The following is a 22,484-nucleotide window of genomic DNA, read 5'->3' as shown; positions in this document are numbered from 1 at the left end:
TACTGATGATGTCCAGTCAGCCATTTCTGGGCTTAAGAATTTCGGTGCTCCTGGACCTGACACCCACCCTGCTATTGAATATAATAACTACCGACCTATTGTTATACTGAATGCTATTGAAAAAAAACGTTGAACTCCTACTTTATAAATATCTAAATTCCTACCTTCACCCATTTATCAATCATCCGTATTTCGTCCCAGGAAATCAACTGTTTCAAATCTGGCCTTGTTTTCTCATTTCCATCAAACTACAGTAATTTGAATAAAGGAAATCAAATTCATTCTCATTTTCTTGATATTTCGCATGCGTTTCACCTATCTACATCGATCTTCTGTTTTACAAGCTTTCATCTTATGGTCTACGATCCCCTTACTGTATTTTCTTATTTGAATGCTTAGAAATCGTCAAATATCCGTAATAATTGATGGTACTTCATCAACTCTGTTTTCTGTTTCGCAAGGTGTTCCTCAAGTTCACTCTTGAGTCTGCTTTTCTTTATTGTTTACATTAATGATATGACAGCTTACTTTCAATCTGTTAGTATTGGGTGGCAAATCTATGCATATGGTAGTTATTTATTGGACAACCTACAGCTATCAAATACAGTCCTGTCTTGATTCCTTCTCACACTAGCTCAATAACAATAAAACATAAATTTTATCTCTTTCGTTCTAATCTGGTCGTCTTAACATATTATAATATTAGAAACTCTCTAATTGCAAGTACTGATATATTCAACGACTTAGGAGTCCTTTTCCATCTGACCTTCATCCTTTTTCACGTGTTGATCACTAATATCTCAGATGTACAAACTTCTTATATTAATTAAGCGTTTTTCCTTGATTTTCAAGAGTGGCAAATTTATAATTTTTCTCTACAAGCAATTTAATTTATACTTCCTATTGTTGAATATTGTAATATCATTTGGTCCCCACAACGGGAATGTCTTTCTCACACGCTTGAGAGAATTCAAATTAAATTCATTAAATTCTTATGCTTTGGAAATCGCCTTGTCTTTTACTCTCGAAACTATGGAGCTCTTTGTCATCTCATCAGAATCGTTCCCCTTCATTCCAGACGACAACTCCAAGGGTCGCCTTTTGTCTACAATAGCAGAAACTCTGTTATCGATTCTCCATCTCTTCTTGAATCATTTATTCTCTTAAGGAAACATTTTACAAAATGGAACGGTAGTCAGTATAATATGAATATAAAGAAATTAACAAGTGAAGATACTGCTGATGTACCAGAACTTCTTAAGGAGTTTGGGGCGTCTTCCGATGGTTCATAGCTAAAAGGTTCTAGTCACATAGCTTGACATATATATTTACTTGTTTTTCGCTAAGACATTTTATTTCTAGTAACGCTATAACTAATTCATGAACCTACAATGTAGTAGTATAGAATATAATGCAAAGTTGATAGCGTAATATAAACTACCCTACCATTAATATCCGGACAATTCTCCATGGAAGGGGAAACAGGTCCTATGCACGCAACATATCCTGCTATAAATATGCTCACTGGGCTTTGAACAGACAATTACAAAATTGGGCAAACAAGATGACACGTTCAACAGAATTACCTCAACGGTTCAACAGAATTTATCACCTCAACAGATGCTAGACGCGGATTAACATGGTGTGAGGAGCACGAATCCTGGACGGTAGAGAAGTGGAAAACAGTCCTATGGACAACCGAGTCGAGGTTCGCACTCACACTACCAGTCTGATGGCCGCTCCTGGGAGAATATCTGGGGAACAATTACTTCCTGATTGTATTCTCCCAACAATGAAGTTTGGTGGAGGAATGTCATGGTATGGGGCTCCTTTCATGGTTTGGCTTGGGCGCATTAGTCGTTATCGACAAAACCATGAATGCTGTGCAATACCAGAGCAGCCTGAAAAATTATGCACTTCCAATATTATGACAATACTTCGGGGAGGGGCCCATACCTGTATCAGCAAGACAACGCGCCATGTCATACTGCTCGGGTCGTAACAGAGTGGTTTGAGGACATGGGAAAAGCCGGATTGTGCAGCCCAGAGTCCTGATCCGAACGCATCAAATACAGGGATGTATTTGATCATCGGGTACGTGCACGTCGAGATCGCCTAAAGAGGAAGGCCAAATTAATGGCTGCATTAAAGGCCCGGTGGAGGCACATATCACGTGATATTTATAAAAGTTGGGTTGAAAATATGCCAAGAATATTGAAGACCGTTATAAAATCAAAACCTTTCAGTACAAAATATTAAATGACACAATAAAAGCTGTGTTTTTGTTTAAAGGCAGGTGTCCGGATATCAGTGGTAGGGCTGTGTATGTACAATAACAAACTTTATTCTTAAGTCCAGAGATACTCCAATAGATAAAACATAGAAACATTTTGAAGGTTTTTCAATAAAAACTTTGATTCCACAAAGGACAATTTTAATTGTGTCATAATATTGTTTTCCTTTGTTAAAATATAATGTAGAGATAATAAATAAATTTTAATGCTTAAAATTTTTCTTTGAATCTTACCTTCGCCCATCAGACTTCCAAACAGCAGCCAAACTGAACGACACAAGCTGATATTTTCCGTGCCATAAAGACGAGATGAAATCAGTAGAGTGAAATATAAGAATCCAGATACAACGCACACCGAAATTAAAAGAGTAATCCATAACTGAAAAACAAATTCTATTATGGAATTAAAAGATAAAATTAATATATTTAAAAGCATTTTTGTCAACGATTCTTTCCAAAAAATCTGAAGAAGAACTGATGCTTTATGCAGCAGTCAGGGTTATGAAACATTTTCGAAATCGCACAATACATTTTATTAATCGACAATCATTTAATATTTAAGGAAATTAAATCTTAAAAACCGTGAAACAAAAAATTATATACCTGTTTTGAAAACGGAGCTGCTAAAACAGTAGGCTTCAAGATGAATTTTGGAGCTCGAGTCACAAAAACAGTGCGTCCAAACAAGTCAGGGAAATGATTGTCAGCGACTAAACATCTGTCAGTCGTAATCAGTGATCCGATACAATTTAAATCAGCTTCCTAGAGATTAAATTTCTTCCAATGATGTTCATTAATTAAGGAAAACATTTTTAATCATAATTGTAAAAAGTTATTTAAATATGCTTTAGAATAACAATAAAAGTACTAAAAATAATGCGACATTCACAGAAAAGCAGAAATGCAATTTTATTAAGTTTGAATCGAAACTTAATAAATTATTTAATCAGGAAATTATTTAACGAAGGTTGGGAACATAATTTTCATTGCGGACGACGCACAGACCTTCCTATTTCATAAATGCTTATCCATTGCCCAGCGAGGTTCTCATAACACAGTTCACAGTGTTAGGAGAATCCCACACCAGACTGTCCGTGGTAAAATCTTCAGGCATTGCTTCTTCCCTATGCACTTGATATCTGATACGAGTATATGCTGTTTTGTTGTACTCGTATAACAGTTAACGCTATTCATTAATAAATAAGAGGAGTCCCACTACATTTTTCAATGCTGAAGAAAAGATCCAGAGAAGACGCTGCAATTAATGACCAGATAGAAGCAAAATGCTCACTGGTGGTAGCAGACTGGTGGATGATTTTGACCAGTCACAGTATATCCTGTAAGTGTTTCCATGCCATATACAGAGCTGCATGGCATGAATTTTGATGGAGGAGTTGCAGTCCAAAGGTATTTTTATAATAAGGCACGCTCTCGATTGGTGTTGCGTAAGGAACACTGAATCTACACTATGATTCGATATAAATCTTTCCTTATACAAAGAATACCTGAAGGATGCTTTCTACTGGGTGTTGTGTCACTGATGGGGGTAATAGTAATAGTAATAATAGTAGAGTTTTTGTTTTTTAAGATCATGAATGACTAAGGCCATATTGTTCTATTTATATTGTCTGTAAATTGATTTGGTTCTGTCGTTGATTTTCTGTTTGCTGGACAAAAAAATCCTAATTTCCAGGAGAAGAAACAAAGCTGCCCCGGCTGAGACCGACTAAATCAGCCACGTTGGGAAAAATAGGACACAATTCGAACGGCAAGTCTTTTCGGGCGGCAATTCTACCAACTGTGCTATCCACGAAGGCCTTTTAATTCAATTGAATTGCGATTCCTAATTATCGGATGAATTGGGACATAGGACTCTAGCTAGGACAAGATGACGCTTCTTCTTAGTGGAGCTTACGAATGTCTAAAGGGACGAGGAGGTAGTGCGGAGCACAATGCCACTGGTTTTATATCAGAAATTAGTTGAAGTCTTTCCATGATATATTGAAGTCTTTTCACGGTACTCACTGCAAAGTAGTCCCATGAGGTCTTATTTTGTTTCAAAAAATACCTGTTTTCTTCATAATTATATGTATTCTCTTGCGTACTTTTGAAAAGGGAAATAAAAGTTGCACGATCATCCTTCGAAAGTGCTGTAATTTTCAAAATTCGAGGCTCAGATTTCTTATGCAAATTGGACTCCATAGAAGGATAGATCACCAAATTTGGAACTCTGGAACAGAAAACTTTGTTTTGAATTCAGAAAGGTTTTGTTGTGAAAAAAAGATCAAGGGCACAATATTTCAATGCCTTTTACATTTTCGTTAGTGAGTGCTTTATTTTGATTTTATTAGGATTATTTTTAAGATTAGATAAGGGTCCTCGTGGGTCGCACAGTTGGTAGAATTGCGTCCTCCCCCACACCGGGTGGAAAAGACCTGAATTCCCGTCCCGTCGATGATATGAGGAATGTTTGCAGGCCTTTTTCACAACGTGGCTAAGTTCGTCGGTCTCAGGTGAGGGTGGCATGGACTTTACGTCCCCCAAAACGCAGGTTTATCATGCAGAAAACCGACCAAAGAACACATGCGATTTTCAGACACTATTTACGAAGCAATACGGCCTAAGTCGCTAATGCTAAAGTCGGAAATCCTTTCTACAACTAAAACAACTGCTAGATAAGGAAAATTAATAAGAATACATTACCTGCCTATAGATCATTCCCAGCATTCCAGTTACATTTGTTTCTACAAGATGCCCTCCCTTTCCATCACTCGTAATGAGGATCTGATACCTGCAAGAAAGATTGTTGAAAAGATTTATTATCGATAGGATCCTTCAAAAGAAGTACAATAATTTTCTTAGGTTATCGCCTACTTGTCATTCAAGCTGTCCCACCTAAAAGTAACTGTAACGCAGGCTTTGAGCTGAAATAAGTAGACTGATGCCAATACACCCCGTGATCACTGTATTCTGATCACCCCCTCCGCAATAGCAAGCTGTATAAAAAGCCGAATAGCTTCGTACACTGGAGCAATGATAATTTGAATCTGCTTGTACAGGTCAAAGTGATAAAGCAGCAGTTAGGAGACGTAGTACCCAACTTCGTTCCTAAGCAATAACCCAAGGACGAGACTTGTGTCTCGGGTGTGACATTCCCTATTAAGACCAAGATCTGCCTAGACATGATTGTTTTCGGCCAAACCAACATTGGATCGCCTCTGCCGGCCCTCAATTTCTTCTCGACGGTGCAGACCTGACCCCGCGTTCTGGTCTGCTCCCACCCCTGCACACAGGCCGCATTGGCGACCTGAGCCAGCTGTTGTCTTGCTCACTGTTTCACCTCTTCCTGGCAAAGAGGGGAGGGTACAGCAAACTGTCCCCTCCTCGCCCTGCCACCCCATTTTTTCCTCTGGTGGGGCATGGGCATGCCCCAATGTAAACTGGATTTGCATTCTCTTTCGGCTCAATATTTCTATCTATCTCCCCCAGTCTTCGGCCTTCTCCCCACTTTATCTGACATCAACGTGAACACGCCCCACATAACTAACTGAAATCTCAGGAAATTAGGTGGCAATCTAAAGGGGATTACACTTGTTTTTGCTTGAAAAATGAGAGTACTATGACGAGAACAAAAAAGCAAATGAATATCTCGGCATTATTTAAATGAAATAATTGTATAAGAGAAAATAATATACTTCTACCTGAATTTCATTCTCTGTGACAATAGTTTAAACATGCTGGAATATGTTCCATCACGCAAAATATTATTTCCATTTTCATCCTGTACTACTTCTGCATAGGGTGGATACTACGAAAATAAGAGCAGGTGATTATAAGAAATTCAATTGTAAATGAGCTGCACGAATCATTATATTAGGCCGGTGTAAAAATATTGTATTATAGAAAAATTCTTACAGTAAAACACGCTACATTCAGAGTTAAATCTTCCATCGTATCACACATGTCTGCATGATGGAACCTGATCTCCTTGAAGTTTGTGGTTACATAATAAAGTTGCTGTTGCAATGCCTGAGAACTGGTTGGGAATGGAGGACGTTTGAAATGGTGCACCTCAAATTTAATAGATGCCTACAATAAAACAAAAAATACCAGTTAAACTTCGTCCATTGTGGGGTCTATGTTATTATGACTCCTTAAATTCCCTCTACGCATTTTAACTAAAGATAAAATATGTTTGTGATATTCGACAGGGTTTAAAAATAGGAGAAAAAAGTTTAAAAATATTACTATCGATCAATGTCCTCAACTTGTGACTTCCGGTTCTCCAATGGCTCTTTGCAGAACAGGAAGTCAAAACTTACGGCTGTTTAGAGAACAATAAGTTGTAACTTCCGGTTCTCCAAAGAGCTATTTTCCTAACGTGCTCTTTCATAAAGAGATAATTTCCGGTACAGTAGGTTCAACAGAGAACAAACTCCTAGAAATTTTATTTGGAAATCCAAAAGTAACAGAAATTCCAGTGCAGGTTATTGAAGAGCTAAAACGAATGTACTTTAATTTTAACGACAGAGATACTTACATTTGCCATATCAGACTGGGACGCTGTCATAAATGTGACGTGATATACACCCCTCAGAGACGCGCTAAATTCTTTCGAGAGAAGGCTGTGATCCAGTGGGCCATCAGAGAATATATACCAACGGTTCAGAAACTTTCCTCTCCGATCAACCTGCAAAATAATATTGAAAATATTAGATTTCATTCTCAACCCACGTAGATATGGAACGATATTCGTTTTTTATCATTTGTAGAGGCTTTAAACTATCTACCACCTGTTGGCTAAAGGCAAATTTCTGCACATCTATTCTACGATTGTCTTTCCTCGATTTGAATTTATATCCCCACAGGCGATAAATCTGGGAAAGAGAAATAATCACATCAGAATTGAACTTGCTCAAACCAATCAAGACTTCATACACGTCAATCAGATCACCTCCCAGCTGCTTGGTCTCCAGACCCTGCAATTTGCATATTTTTGCAATTACGCATTTCTTGGTAACTTTCTTTCTTTTTTTTTTCTTTCTTGGTACAAGTACGGTTTTCTTGATAACAGCAACTCTTTGTTCCATTCACTAAGCTCGTTGCCCTTCAATGTACTCGTTCTATCAGCTCTACATCCTTCCTAAAATGAGACCTCCAGGCCTGTATTCACTACACAAGGTGTGACCTGACCATTGCTTTATCAAGGGGTTAATCACCTCCTTATCGCCGACCGGTCTAGCTGGGTGGGTAAAGTGCCTGCCTGGCAACCCAAAGGTCGCGGGTTCGAATCCCGCCTCGGGCTTGGATAAGAGAAAATGCAAAAACTTTGGGAGGTGCAATATGGCCACAGAAGCCGATGCGCCAACAACTAATAAAAAAAAAAAAAAAACCTCCTTATCTCTGCTATCAAAATTCCTGTATATATTTGACAATACACAATGAGGTACTCTTGTAGCTTCTCTGCATTGCTCAGAAAACTTCATATCTAACTGCACAATTACTCCCAGATCTCTTTCATTCTCCACTACCCTCTGTGCATTACCACATCCTTGGTACGTTGCTCTAGGGTTTCTGTTACCCATATGCAGCATTTTACATTTGTCAATGCTAAACTTCATTTGCCACATCTCAGCCCATCTGTTCAACTTTTCTAGATCCTGTTGCTGTAATGTATTGTCGTTACAGCCATTAACAACCATGCCACCCTTCGTGTCGTCTGAAAATTTGGACAGAAATCCTGATATACCTTCATCAATATCATTGGTAAATACAGAAAAGAACAATGGGCCGAACACCGAACTCTGGGGGACTCCACTAATAAAATTATCCCATGAAGAGCAATGATACCACTCTGTGTGTTCTCCCACTCAACCATTCCTTTATCCATAGGAGCAACGTACCGTGAATGCCATACTGCTGCAATTTGTACAGTAGTCTCCATGCGCAACAGTATCAAAAGCCTTCCTGGAATCCAAGTATAGGATATAAAAAATACGTTTTGCATCCAGTTCCTTTTGTGACCACATCATAGTATCCAAGCAAATTGGGCAGACAAGACTTCACCTTAACAAATCCATGCTGCGTGTGAACTATAATTGTAGTTTTGTCAAGGTGGTCCTACAATGCTTCTTTAACCAATTACTCCATTATTTTCCCCCGAACTGAAGTTAAACTCTTGTCACCCTTTGATCCCCCTTTTGTGAAATGGGGACACGTTAGCACATCTACAGTCCATGGGGACCTCCGCATAGTCCTAGGAAGCTCTCATAATTATGAATTCGCTACATGTTAGAGAATATTTGAAATTAATTATTTTTTTTTTATTAAATTACAAACAAGATTTCTAAATCAAATTCGTAACTGCTCAAGGAAAATATCGGACAATATTTTATTTCCCTCTTAGATTTCAAAGAGAGAAAATTGGAAGAAAGTTCACTTCTTTCGTACAGCTGGTTATAATAATTTATTTTCATTATATTAGAAATTTATCGAAGCGATTAAATTAGGATAAATGAAACTTACTTTCTTCAGTCTTTGAAGGGCAACATCGATGTGTGCTGTGTGATAAATCACATTAAATCTCTTTCCTCGATTTGCAATGTTTGCTTCTCTACTAAAAGGATCTGCCAACGCATTCAAATATGAGATGCCTTCGAGATCATCCATTGCGATGAGAGATATTCCAGAGTCAAAGAGGCTTTCAACTACACAGCCCTTCGTATCAGCTATAAGATAATTATTTATGATTTTAGACTAATTAAAAATTACTCAAGGACGCAAGGAATGTAGGGGTTTGCGGGAATCAAATTTTGGGGTATATTATGTACGTTGCATCGCTTACCACTTTTCATTAAAACATTTATAATATGATTAAAATATTTCCTAGTTAGTAATAGGGGTGTAAAGCCTTTGTTTCTCAACATAAAAGGAAAGTGGATGTTCAAAAACATCAAAATATCACGTTTTGTATTTTTGAAAGTCGTTAATATAAAAAGCAAAAGAGTATGACACCTTTCGGGATTTAAAGAACTTACTAGGTTTTCTGTAATGCAAGCATATGATGTTGTTCTTCAATGCATCCTCACTTCTGTGAATTCTTTTAATTAGTTTCCACAGCGCGCGGCATTTCCAGTCTGAAAAGTATAAATAATAAATGATGTTTTAGTTAATAGAGTCCATTTATGTACTTAATCGTGTCGGAACAATAAACCAATCCACCATTTAGAGCAAAACAGAAACATTAATAGTTGTTGATGAAATACAAACAAGTTATAAAATCCTTTCTCAATTTTAAAAATGAATACCTCGAAAGCTATTCAGGCCGTATTGAAAAATGATTTTTGTATTGTAATCAGCATTCGCAGAGATTTTGTTTTAAAGAATAGACAATATTTAGGAAATTTACTACAAGGAATCGCACAAAGTGATTAATTTAAAAGAAAATACGCACAGATAAATGTCTCACCAGTATTTATTCACTATCTGATTTTTATGTATCCACCATTCTTTTTACATAAGCAATCAGGTCAAGTTTGGTTTGGTTTTGGTCATTTTTTTTAGGAGCATTAGCAACTAAGGCCATATTGCTCCGGGGATATGCGGTGGTCATTCCCTGACCTTTCCGCATCCTCCGTATTTGGTGGTCACTGGCTCGGACCCCGGTCTAATCAAGAAGCGTCTGCTACGCACTACTGCTCCTGACCACCTGGTTACGGAGGCGCCTCAGGACAAGTGTAGTGTTCCCTACAAATATCTTCAATAAATCGGATGGATGGGACAACCTATGCAAGCAATTTGTCCTGGCTCTCGTGGATAGCACAGTTTGCAGGATCGCCGTCCATCCCAACTGAGTTCGAGTCCCGTGAGGAATTTTTTATGGGCCTTTTGCACAGAGTGGTTGAGATAATCGGTCTCAGGCGAGGGACAGCATGGTTTTTTCTCCTGTAAACTCGGGTTTTTCGTCCAGCAAACAGAAACTCGACATCGGAACACACGCAATTTACGAACAGTATACACGGAGCAATATGTGGCCTTACTGTCTACGAATGCGACCGACTAACTTAGCGACAGAGTTAAAAATCCAGTTAAAGTTTCCCGCATCATCGACAGAATTCGAACCCTGGCCTTTTCCACCCGTGTAGTACAGTGGTGATGACACCGCTGTACTACACGGGTGGTGGATTCATACACAGTTTATATAATTTTGCAGTATTTTCGAGATATACCGGTAAGAATTCGCCTTAATTTTAATATGTTGATAACCTTATAAGTTTATTAAAAACTGTGGCAATACAAACAGTAAGTACTGCAATGCATTAAGAACCCGAACACGTTTTCAAGAAATTAAAAAGGTTGTCGCCTGTGAGGTTCCCCAAAACCGCCTTTTTTACAAATACGTTTTTGACTTCTAGCACAGAAATCGCATGACTTTAAATGACAGTGATAACAACCACTGTCCCAACTGTGAGGATAAAAATTTATTTAAAAAAACAACAACAAAATAATCATTTATGGTTACTAATAATGTTTTTAATTTTCAAGAAATATTTTCTATTTTTCCCATATTTTCCGTTGTACTCCACAATAACACGCTCTATCATAAGTTCTGTAAATGGATATTGTACTTACTAGGAGATCTTAAACTTCCATGACACATTCCGATAAAAAATAAATGTAAAACGAAGGCAGCCAGCTGAAAACCGGCAGCCATTTCTCGTAAACTATTTCCCTGAAATACTTCCTTAGGCTGATCATAAACGCTTAACTCAATGCAGTTATGGTCTTCCAGGATATTTGACCATTTCCTGACTGCCACTTTTGTACGCGTAGGAAATTTGACTAAAATGTATTGTGTACATCACTCAAAAAGTGCGTGGTCGAATTTTAATCAGCTTTAGGGATTGTTCCTGTTGCTATAAGCATAATAAAGTAAACGATCAATATTCCTTACAGTGGATTCCAACAACTTCCTCTAGAAAAATAGATTAACTCAACAGAATTGCTTTTGAAGACAACTAATTATTTTGGAAAACTAAAGGATATTATCAACACAATCATGTTTCAGTAATAGCTCCCCTCGTTCTCTCCAATCTCCATGGCTATTGCAAACATAATTTACCCACAAGGTCCTTAAATACGCCACAGGACACATGCATCGCGCTTTCATCGAAGTTATTCGAATAGAGACGTACCAGGTAGAACGAAGCTGTAATTAGCATTAGCATTAGCATTAGTAGAGGCATTTTATGCAAGAAAGCAAGCTTATGCAGCATCAGCCAAAAAAAAAAAAAAAAAAAAAGTAACATAAATAAATAAAAATAACCACTTCCACTTCACCCCTCTGTTCGTTCGAAATACCTGTCCAGCTGAGCCTTAAACTTATTTAGGCTATCAACTTCCACGACAAGGGATGGAAGTCTGTTCCACCCACCAACCACCCGCTGGCTAAAGGCAAATTTCCGCACATCTATCCTACATCTGTCTTTCCTCAATTTGAATTTATGCCCTCTCAGGTGATTTTTCTGAGCTAGAGGAAGAATCCCATCAGCATTGAGCATGCTCAAACCATTCAAGGCTTTGTACACCTCTATCAGATCACCCCGCTGGTGCCTAGTTTCCAGACACTGTAATTTGCAAAACTTAAGCCTTTCTTCGTAAGAGAACCCCTTTGTCCCATTCACCAATCTAGTTGCCCTTCTCTGTACTCTTTCCAGCAGCTCTACATCCTTCCTGAAATGAGGCCTCCAGGCCTGTATACAGTACTCTAGGTGTGGCCTGACCATTGCCTTATACAAGGGAATAATCACCTCCTTATCCCTGCTAGAAAAATTCCTATATATCATTGACAATACACCATGAGCTACTCTTGCAGCTCGTCTGCACTGCTCACAGAACTTCATATCTGCCTGCACCACCACCCCCAGGTCCCTTTCATTCTCTACCACTGTCAGTGTAGTACCACAGAGTTGATACGCTGCTCTGGGGTTGCTGTTTCCCATATGTAGTACTTTACATTTGTCAATGTTAAACTTCATGTGCCACCTCGAAGCCCATCTGCTCAACCTTTCCAAATCCTGTTGCAGCAGCATAGTGTCAGTAGTGTCCTTGACAACCCTGCCAACCCTCGTATCGTCTGCAAACCTGGACATTAAGCCTGATATACCATCATCAATATCATTTATAAATACAGAAAACAATAAAGGCCCCAATACTGAACCCTGAGGGACTCCACTAATAACATTAGTCCACGATGAGCAGTGTCCATTGATTACCACTCTCTGTCTTCTCCCCCTCAACCACCCCTTTATCCATAGCAGCAACTTGCCTCCAATGCCACACTGCTCCAATTTGTGCAGCAGTCTTCCATGTGCAACAGTATCAAAAGCCTTTCTAAGATCCAAGTATATAATATCAAAGTTATTCCCTGCATCCAGTTCTTTTGTGACTGCATCATAGTATCCAATCAAATTGGTCAGGCAAGACTTCCCCTTAACAAAACCATGCTGTGTCCTAGCTATAACTGAAGTCTTGTCTAGATGATCCTGCAGTGCTTCTTTCACCAGTGCCTCCATTAATTTTCCGGGAACAGAAGTTAAACTCACAGGTCTATAATTACTTGTGTCAGCCTTTGATCCCCCTTTGTGAATTGGGGTCACATTTGCACATCTCCAGTCAATGGGTACCTCCCCTGAGTCCAAGGAAGCTCTCATAATTATGGCTAAGGGTTTGCTTACCTCCTTTGCTGCCTCCTTTAATATAACTGGATAGATCCCATCCACCCCAGGTGCCTTTCTTGTGTTTATCTTCAACAATTTCTCCTCCACTTTGCTCTCAGTTATTACAAGATTCTCTAGCTTACTGCTAGAGTTGAATACACCTCTGGCATTCCCCTCGCTGAATAACTCCTCATGTGTGAATGTCGATGCAAAATATTCATTTAGTTTGTTAGCTACCCGAGCAGGGTCATCAACAGTTGACCCATCGATCTCAAGTGGACCAATCTGATTCATCCCCTTCCTTCTAGAGTTTACATAAGTAAAGAACTCTTTGCTGTTTTTCTTCGCATCCCTTGCCAAGGATCTCTCGTAATCTGCCTTCGCCTGCCTAACCTCCTTTGTAACTTGGTTACAGATCAACTTGTATCTATCATAGGCGTCCGTGTCACGTGTTAATTTGTATGTATCCCATGCATTTTTCTTCTCTGCCATATGCCTCATTAGTTCATCTGACAACCATTTAGGCCTAAACCTTGAACAATATTTCTTAGTTGGTATGTAAAGCCTAGTAGCTTCCACGATAAGTTCTTTGAATGCTTCCCATTTTGAATTTGCTGTTGGCAATATCATCAGTTGATCCCACTGTATAGAATTTAAATACTGTCTCAGTCCATTGTAGTCGCCTTTACGAAAGCAATACCCCTTCCCTTTACCCCTAATGGTAGTTACCTCTTTGAGTAACTCCCACTTCAGCACACTGTGATCACTGCCACCAAGTGGTTCATTTATCTGCAGATTCTTAATGCATGAAGAATCACTACTGATAATCAAATCAAGAGTATTACTCCCTCTAGTTGCCTCCCGAACATGCTGATGTAGAAAACAATCATCCAATAAATCCACAAAAGCCTTGCTACTGTGTGAGTGACCAGCCCCCGAATTCCAGTCAATATCTGGGAAATTAAAATCCCCCATTATAAGACTCTCTGATTTACTGGCCCACTCTATTTCCCCGAACAGTTTCTTATTATACTTATCAGAGTCATTAGGCCTATAGCACACTCCTACTCTCAATTTTGATCTCCCAATGCTTATGTCACACCAAACTGACTCGACACTGCACTGTCCAGCGATGTCGACTGGCTTCACTTCCTTGGATTTTATGTGTTTTTTAACTAATAGCATAACCCCTCCTCCCTTCCTATCCTGTCTATCCTTTCTGTAGACATTGTACTCCCCAAATTCCAGTTCTGCATTTCTTATATCTGTGTGACACCACGTTTCTGATATCCCAACAATATCTGCCTTTGATGTTTTGAGCAATACCTCAAATTCATCAAATTTATTTACTAAACTCCTAGCATTGGTGTACACACAAGTATACATGCACCTGTTCTTTTTCTTAGCTACCCTAACACAACCCATGTGTTTACTTGTACCCCAATGATTCCCAGCAGTCTCTGAAATATCCTGCATCTTATTTTCCAGGCTGCGGCTCATTCCAATAGAAGCAGTGCAAGAATCACTTTCACCTCTGCCAGTGGCTACTGTTAATCTATTAGTCCTTGTATCTCCCCAATCTAGCAGTTTTCCGACCCACCTAACATTGCCTCGATAGCATCAGCAAACATTCTTGCACCCTTTCTATTTAAGTGTATCCCATCCCTGTAGAAGCAGTCTCTCCTGTTAACAAGTACAGACCAGGCTGAAAAAAATTCTACCCCTTGAACCCTGCACAATCTTTCCAGGGCCGAATTGATTGACAGGGCTCTCATCATATACTCCCTCCTATCGTGTCTGGGCAGAATTGCAGACACTTTCAATTTCAACCCTAATTCACGGCTTTTTTTCATCAGTGACCTGTACTTGTCAAGTAATTCCGCCGGTCTCCTACTCTTAATGTCATTAGTGCCAACGTGTACAACTATATCACCTTTTGTGCCCTTAAAAGATGATATCCGCTCTACAACGTCATCAACGTTTGCCCCTGGCAGACATACCCTGGTCCTATTCCACCTATCCTTTTTACAAAGCATGTTTCCCGTTTCCCTGACAATAGAGTCACCAACAACTACTAGTTCCTTTGGGACCAGCGCATTCTGCCTTGGGGGTTGCCGCTGTGTTCCGCGATGACCAAGTGCAAGCTCTGGCATTGGTGTGGGCAGCTGAGAGCTTGATGGGCCCCTCACTTGTAATCCTTCGAGGGCATCCACCCTATCCTTCAAGCTCTCATATAGGCCCATAACAACGCTGAGTTGTCGCCTTATCTCCTTACACTCCTTGCATCGCACACACACAAAGACATCCCCCATGGCAGTATCATGTCCCATACTTGACTGCTCCGCAAACATCAAGCAAATAGTGCATCTTACAAGGCTGTGATTCAGAGGACAACTGCCCCCCTCAGTTCTCCCCTGGGCCACAGCATTCCCATTAGCTTGAGCCCTTTGCTTTGCTGCTCTGGTTTGAGTCATGATTTAGATTTACTTTCAATAAAATTTCAATTTCTGTACAAAATTAAATCCTAAACTTGTATCCAAACACAGCTATAACGCTATATTTATGTTTCAGTAACGAGTGTTATCTACGGAATATTTACGTTTCAGTAACGAGTGTTATCTGCGAAATCCCTTTATATAACTTTCGTATCAAGTTATGTATTAATTATTTGTTTTTACTAATTATTTATGTTACGTAACCTAAGTGGTTATATGTATAATTAATTATGTTAAATAAAATTAATTATATTACGTTTGTAATCTAAGTCGTTATATGTATTTATTTAAACGTACAATTTAACTGCTAATGGAGGACTATATCTGGTTCTTTGTTCGAGGTGATCATATATAGACGTCAAAAGCCTTTCAAATGTACATTTTTACTACCTTTTTTGATTAACCCAAGAAGGGTTCCTACTTTTTAATTTTTGAATTTTATTTGTAAATTAATACTCCAATTCTGTGCAGAAGTTATCTTTTTCTCATTTCTTGGACGCAGTTTATGTTATTCAAAATCTAAGGTCCTATTTGAAATCGGCATAACCAAATTCAGAATGAAAAACATTAACAAGTGAAAATTAACATTCCGTACGAAAATTTATGGAATTCGAAATATGCAATCAGTTTTTCGCAATTTTCTCTTAATATAACTAATCAATTAATTCACTAGAAGACAAAATGACCTTTCGCTCAGTCATTTTTCCAGTACTTGTGAAGCGAACTTGAGGTTATTTATTATGCTGTGTGAGCCAGGCTGCACTTTAATTTGGGCACAACAATTTCCTCTCAACTGCAGATGAACTGCCGTAGGAAAGCAAAGAGAGCAAGGTAATTTAGTGAAACCACATCCCACAATCTAGAGGAACTTCGCCGTTATGGGATCCCATTTATACTGGCCATATTTGATATATTCTTTCGCAGTCTTATTTAATGCAAACAGATTGGCAACAGAAATCAAAATATGCATATTCTTATTGTGAAACAACACCGCTTTCAAAATTTTACTTGAGCTAACGTGAAAAGAGGATACTCTTTCTGGATTGTGACTAATACAATTTCTTCAAAGACCATTAGGATCATAACGATAGGATAAGATCGTTGCAACCGTGTGTGTGCCACAGATGGAGTTTCTTTTTCTTACTCTGCGAGAATAATAATAAATATATATATGGAAACTATGGGAAATAATGAAACAGGAGAGATATAGCAGCAATCATATTTCGGAGTTCAGCTAGAGTTAGTTGTCGCCTCATTGTTTCCTTTATACATAGAAAAGGTCTAAATGTATAATACAAGATAATGTATGTGTATAATACCAGATAATGTATGTGTATAATACCAGATAATGTATGTGTATAATACCAGATAATGTAGAGAAATATAGAGAAATCTTTATTGCAATAATAATAATAATGGTAATACAATGGATACATTGCAATAAGCCCTTCACGGCCACAAGGCCAGGGGTTAACAGTGATATTACAATATGTAAGAAAGGAAATTAATAAATTAAATATAAAATACATATATGAACGAATCAAATGTAAATAGAGCTCAACACTCAAAGTATAACACAATTATAAACATCACAATGAACAAAGAATATACAGGTGGAAAATTACAAGGCTCATTGGTAAGCCATCTTCATGTCGCATTTCTGGATTGCGGCGTTAAGGCGAGCTTCAAGGAGTAGAATCAGGGACGGGGAAGTACAATTTAAGGATGCGGCGTCTATACTCCTTATCACTAGAAAACTTATTAAGGTCAGCATCCAAAGACTGGGCACATGGAAGTAGCTGATATGGCAGAAACCTATCGGATAGGTGGAGACGGCTGAGATGTGGGCATAGAGCTGGAGTCGCTCTGAGGGAAGGCTGAGGGACTCTCCAAGAGCACAGGTCCCAGAATGATGGTGCCGAGATCTTTCCAGTAATCATTTTTACAGTTGTGGTAAGGCATTTCACCTTAATCAGCATGGGAAGCCTGTGAATTTTTATCAAACTGGCCATTTCAGTTGTCCTTAACTGTGGAGGAAGTTTATGTTTGTTTATGACCCATTTTAAGAGCCAAAACTCAGTAGAAAAGAGTGGTCGAATTGTGCTAGGGGCGGCAGATGCCCATACTTCTGCAGCATATAGAAGCGGAGAGTATACCGTGCTTTTTATATATCTTCTGGTGATCGTTACTTCATTAATGTAATGCAAATGCTGTTTGGCCATCCATCGGAGTCGAGCTGCCTGGGTGAGCAGCTTTTCCATGTGGTTACCAAAGCAGAGCTTAGGATCAAAAACAACCCCCAAATCAGTATGTTTCTTGACGATGGGAATAGGGGAATTGCATAGTATTGGCTGAATATAGGAAGGCGTTTTCTTTAACGAGAATATCATAAATTCAGACTTTTCTGGATTTATTTTTAGTCCAAACTGGTTGAGGTAGTTTGCAAATTCCAGAAGTATATTGTTAATTGATGCTGTTATCACAAGAAGATCATCATGTGGAGAAATCAGTGTGAGGAGCTTCATATCATCAGCATAGCATAGAGTATCATGCCTGGACTCAACAAGCGGCGAGATGAGCGCTGTAAATAAGAGGCCGGATAAGACACCACCCTGTGGCACGCCTGAAGAGACACATCGCTCGTATGTTTGGCCGTGGACAGTAAGCCGGATTATTCTATTTTGAAGGAGTGAAGTGAGGAACTGTAGGGTGTCTCCCTTGATTTGATAATGGTCTGAAAGTAGCTTCAGCATTGCAGGAACATTTATTGAGTCAAATGCTGCTTCGAGGTCTACATAAGTGACTGCAAGCTCTGCATGAGATTCAAACGCAGAGAGGATAGAGCTGGTGGTGGCTAAGAGATTAGTCACAGTGGATCTATGAGGAAGAGAGTAGTGGATTTGATGAGGCTGATGTGGAAGAAGTTGTTTAGTTAAAATGGGGAGAAGTATCTTCTCTAGGAGTTTTAGAAGACTTGAGGCATTGGAGATTGGCCGGTAGTGCTTAAGAAGAGTAGGTGATTGAATTTTTGGTATAGGCTTCACAAGGTAGATGTTCCATTGCTGGGGAAAGAAATTACTTGACAAAATAGCATTAAAAATAGTTTGAAGGGGACCCAAAATGTATGAGCTAAGACATTGAATAATGAATTGGGGTATTTCATCTGCACCTGCCTTAGCAGAAGCCGGTGTAGAATTTATGGCAGAAATAAGCTGTTCCCTGGAAATTGATACTGCAGAAAGCGTGTCGGGGGGGATTTCAGTTGTTGGTGTCTCAAGATGAGGACATTGTTCCGAGTTCGAGGCAAATCTGGATATAAAGTCTAGCCACTGGTTAGGTTCAAGTTTTTGTGGGAAATCAGAAGGCCGTTCAAAGTAGGGGGTTTTTTCTCTACGAAGGGTGGTGTCCATATAATTCTTAATTGCTTGAGATTTCAGCCTGTTGAATGTTGCACGGGATCTAGAGTAGGCTATCCTGTCTTGAACACTTTGCGACTGCTTCCACATTTTGTGGAGTTGCTGTTTTAATTTGAAGCTCATATTAAGATGGGGAGTCCACCATGCTCTGGACCGAGGCATAATAGAAATTCTCTTTGATGCTGCAAATGTCGCAATCGTCTTAAGCCAATTAGTAAGCAGATTTACTGCAATTTCAAGATCACAGTTTTCAAGGACTGACCACGGGATGGCAGAGGCAGCCTCAACACATTTAGCAATGCTCAAAAATCTGGGACTAACTATTACTCTGGTGTTAATTGAATTCACAACATTGAAGTTTGGAGAAGGTATCTGTAAAATAACAATAATTGGCTTGTGGTCCGAATTAAAATAAGTCTCTGGCATGTAATCAGGTGTGCAAGGAAAAGAAGCAAGGATGAGATCTAGTTGATTGTTACCTCTGGTCGGGAGGTCATTAATCATTTGTAACCCAGTACAAGATAGGTTTGACAGGAGCATTTGCTGAAGGTTAGCTAGTTGGGGAGGAAGATTAAAGTCTCCACAGACAAAGTGCAAAGCTGACGGATGAAGCTGGTTAATGATCCAGTTTGATATTTCATGGATGGCGTCATATGAAGGTGCCGGGGGTATATATATGGCAATTACATCTATAAGAACGCTATTGTAGCTGAGAGTAACAGCGAGAGCTTCATATGCTGTTGTTTTGCTAGATACTTGATGAACTAGTGAGGCCTGTGAGCTCTTAAAGAAAATGGCAACGCCGCCTCCTCTTTGGTCAACTCTGGAAGTAAACGCTGATTTATACCCAGCTGGAGTACAAGATGTGAAAAATTCTTGGTCTTTATCAAGCCAGGTTTCTGTAACACAGAGAATATCGATATCACTAGCGAGCAAGATTTGATCAATGATATCCAGTTTGTTGCGGAGGCTTCTAACATTCTGGTACAAGACTCTGATTATGCAAGTTTTTTGGATCTTTTTAAGGCATGTGTCTCTAATATTTTTATTCAAGGCAGGCTTTCTAGTTTGTCGATTCGTGACCCACGTTGGGATGAGCATTCCCGAACTGTTATTTATTGGTGGTTGAAGGCTGATGGTACCAATTTGATGATGCCGCTGTTTGTCACCACTTGTATAATTTTGAATTATGCTGCACACATTTTGAGAAATTGCCCGGAATGTGGGGCATTCATGCTTGTTCCCTTGCAACGTTGATTGCTATCGGGGAGGGTGAATTAGTTGAGGTTGTTGATGGGGGCTCTTTTTCTCAGAAAATGGTCTGATATATATACCTTGGAGCCAGGAGGCTGGATCTATAACTTTTTTATAGACAGCAGGAGAACACATTATAAGGAAAGAGGCATAGCGTGTTTGCCGGCTTTTAAGCCGTTTAACCTGAACTGAGAGGTTATGTTCCTCGTTAAACATTCTCATTATAGATTCAGGAGATGTTCTAGGTCCAAATCTGGATGCAAAAATCTTGGCTTTGGTGGAAACTACCGAGATGTTATATTTCTCGGCCAGTGTCAGAAGAGATTTAGAAGCTGTTACTAGGCGGGGCAGGGAGATCTGGTTATATATATTAGCGTGATGGGAAAGGCAATCAATATTGATATCAGAAAGGCATCCAGAGGAATTTGAGGCAGGGTTGGCTGTGGTAATGAGGGAACTTTGTTTATCTCCAGATGGGACGTAAGTATCGCTAGAAGGGCTGTTGGTAAGCATACCAGCATATGACGTGGGCAGAGCTTGATGGGCGTTTATTGAATTACTGTTTAGTTCTGGGGCTTGTAGGGAGTGTTTACTATTTTCTGGTGGTTTCTCTGGTTGGGGTACTTCTTCATAAGATTGCAGCTGTGGTTGGTCACTAGCCTTCTGCTGAGGGCGTGATTGGGCCCTGTTAATGTGCTCAGTCGGAGTGTCTTGAGATCTATCTCCTGATTGTCTCGAGTGAATTTGAGCATGGGAGCCAGGCTTTATAAGGCTAGGAGGTTTGACAGTTTGTGTAGATTTTGTCCGTGTATTTATTATTGGTGGCTGAGATGTCAGCTTTCCATTTTCGCTCACCAAAGAGCAGAGGTCAGAGAGCATATGTGTGATATGTTTATTTTGGTTCCTCAGCGAGTAAACTTCATCCTTCAGATCCTCAATTTGGGATCTCAACTGGTGAATTAGGAGGACCAAGAAGTCTACGCTGTCTGACTGTAGAGGAGGGGTCGACACTGTAGCTTCGGCGTTAATTCTTGGAGATTCATCTTCACGTTGAAAAGTACCTGTTGTGACTAGCGTCTGGTTTGAGGTGGAGGACACATTAACGACCGAGGCACAATTTTGATCATTAGTTTCCGGTGGAGACTTGGACTGATTAGCGCTGCATACACCGTGGTTGGCAATCCCGTCAGGTAGTGTTCCGTTGACCACTGTTTCGTCGCATGCGATGGTCATAAGTTCAGGCAAACCAGTATTTGAATGTTGAATGAGATCAGTTAACATCCGGTCGATAGGGCTAGTTTCAGTCTGGGATAGAGGAAGTTCAGATACTTCAGCGTCTTCTCTAAGGCATTTATCACATGAGAACCTTCTCCGACGTAGTTTAGAAAGATGTGCGATGTCTGTTTTAACTGAGTGGGCACAAAAGTTTAATTTGCATACATGACATCGAATGGTTGGTTCCTTCCCGTCGCGGCAGGCTAGGCAGACGAATTGTTGCAAGTTACTCTGTTTCTGTGACATGCCTGATTTAGGGTTTTTAAATTGCTTGGAAGTAGTGAACAATGTTCAGTTTTATTAGTTAGTTTTTAATTCCGAGTGGTTTGTTTGCTCTGGCACTATTAAGCTTGCAGCTTTTATATTCGCGTTTCCAAAGAGATTACTGAGAAAACACAAGAAAACATAAATGGTTGTGACAGGTGTGCTAAGCACAAAGACAGAAGAGAGGGAGGATTTCCCTAGGGAACTCAGTAGTGGCGATGCTTTCTAACTTGGTCAAGGTTGACTCATTGTCCACTTAAGCCTTCAGGGTAGTGGGGCGTTTGCTAAATTCTTGAGGGCTAAAGCGCTGTGCATACATCGTAATGAAGAATTTCAAACGTGAGCAGAATAATTTAAAAAATCAGAAATACCTGTTTATTATATCACGAAGATGATACCACATCAAGCTTGAGCAGAGGAAGAGGAATTCATTGGTAGGCGAATCATTTCATAACGTCAAGTATAACTAATCTAAAACTGAATTAATATCAGGAGCGTAAACGAACACCACATGCCACAACTCGCGCACGCGCAGTGTATAATACCAGATAATGTATGTGTATAATATGTTATGTATAATACAATTAATTCGTTTTACTTAATCTACTTTAGCAGGTATTGTCCTGGAACATGTGTTGCCCAACTCAATTCTTCTCTTTGAGGATGTAGTCTACCAGTTCATTGAAGTTGTATCAGCTTTTTGGACTTCACACCTCTAGTGCATCTGGTCCAAGATTTCAAATCCACCCTACTCGTCTCTTTTAATGCA

The sequence above is a fragment of the Mastigoproctus giganteus genome, chromosome 6 (assembly GCF_048544385.1).
Source record: "Mastigoproctus giganteus isolate SK-2022 chromosome 6, ASM4854438v1, whole genome shotgun sequence".
Taxonomy (NCBI): Eukaryota; Metazoa; Arthropoda; class Arachnida; order Uropygi; family Thelyphonidae; genus Mastigoproctus; species Mastigoproctus giganteus.
The sequence above is the reverse complement of the archived record's forward strand: the minus strand, read 5'-3'. Positions refer to the sequence as shown.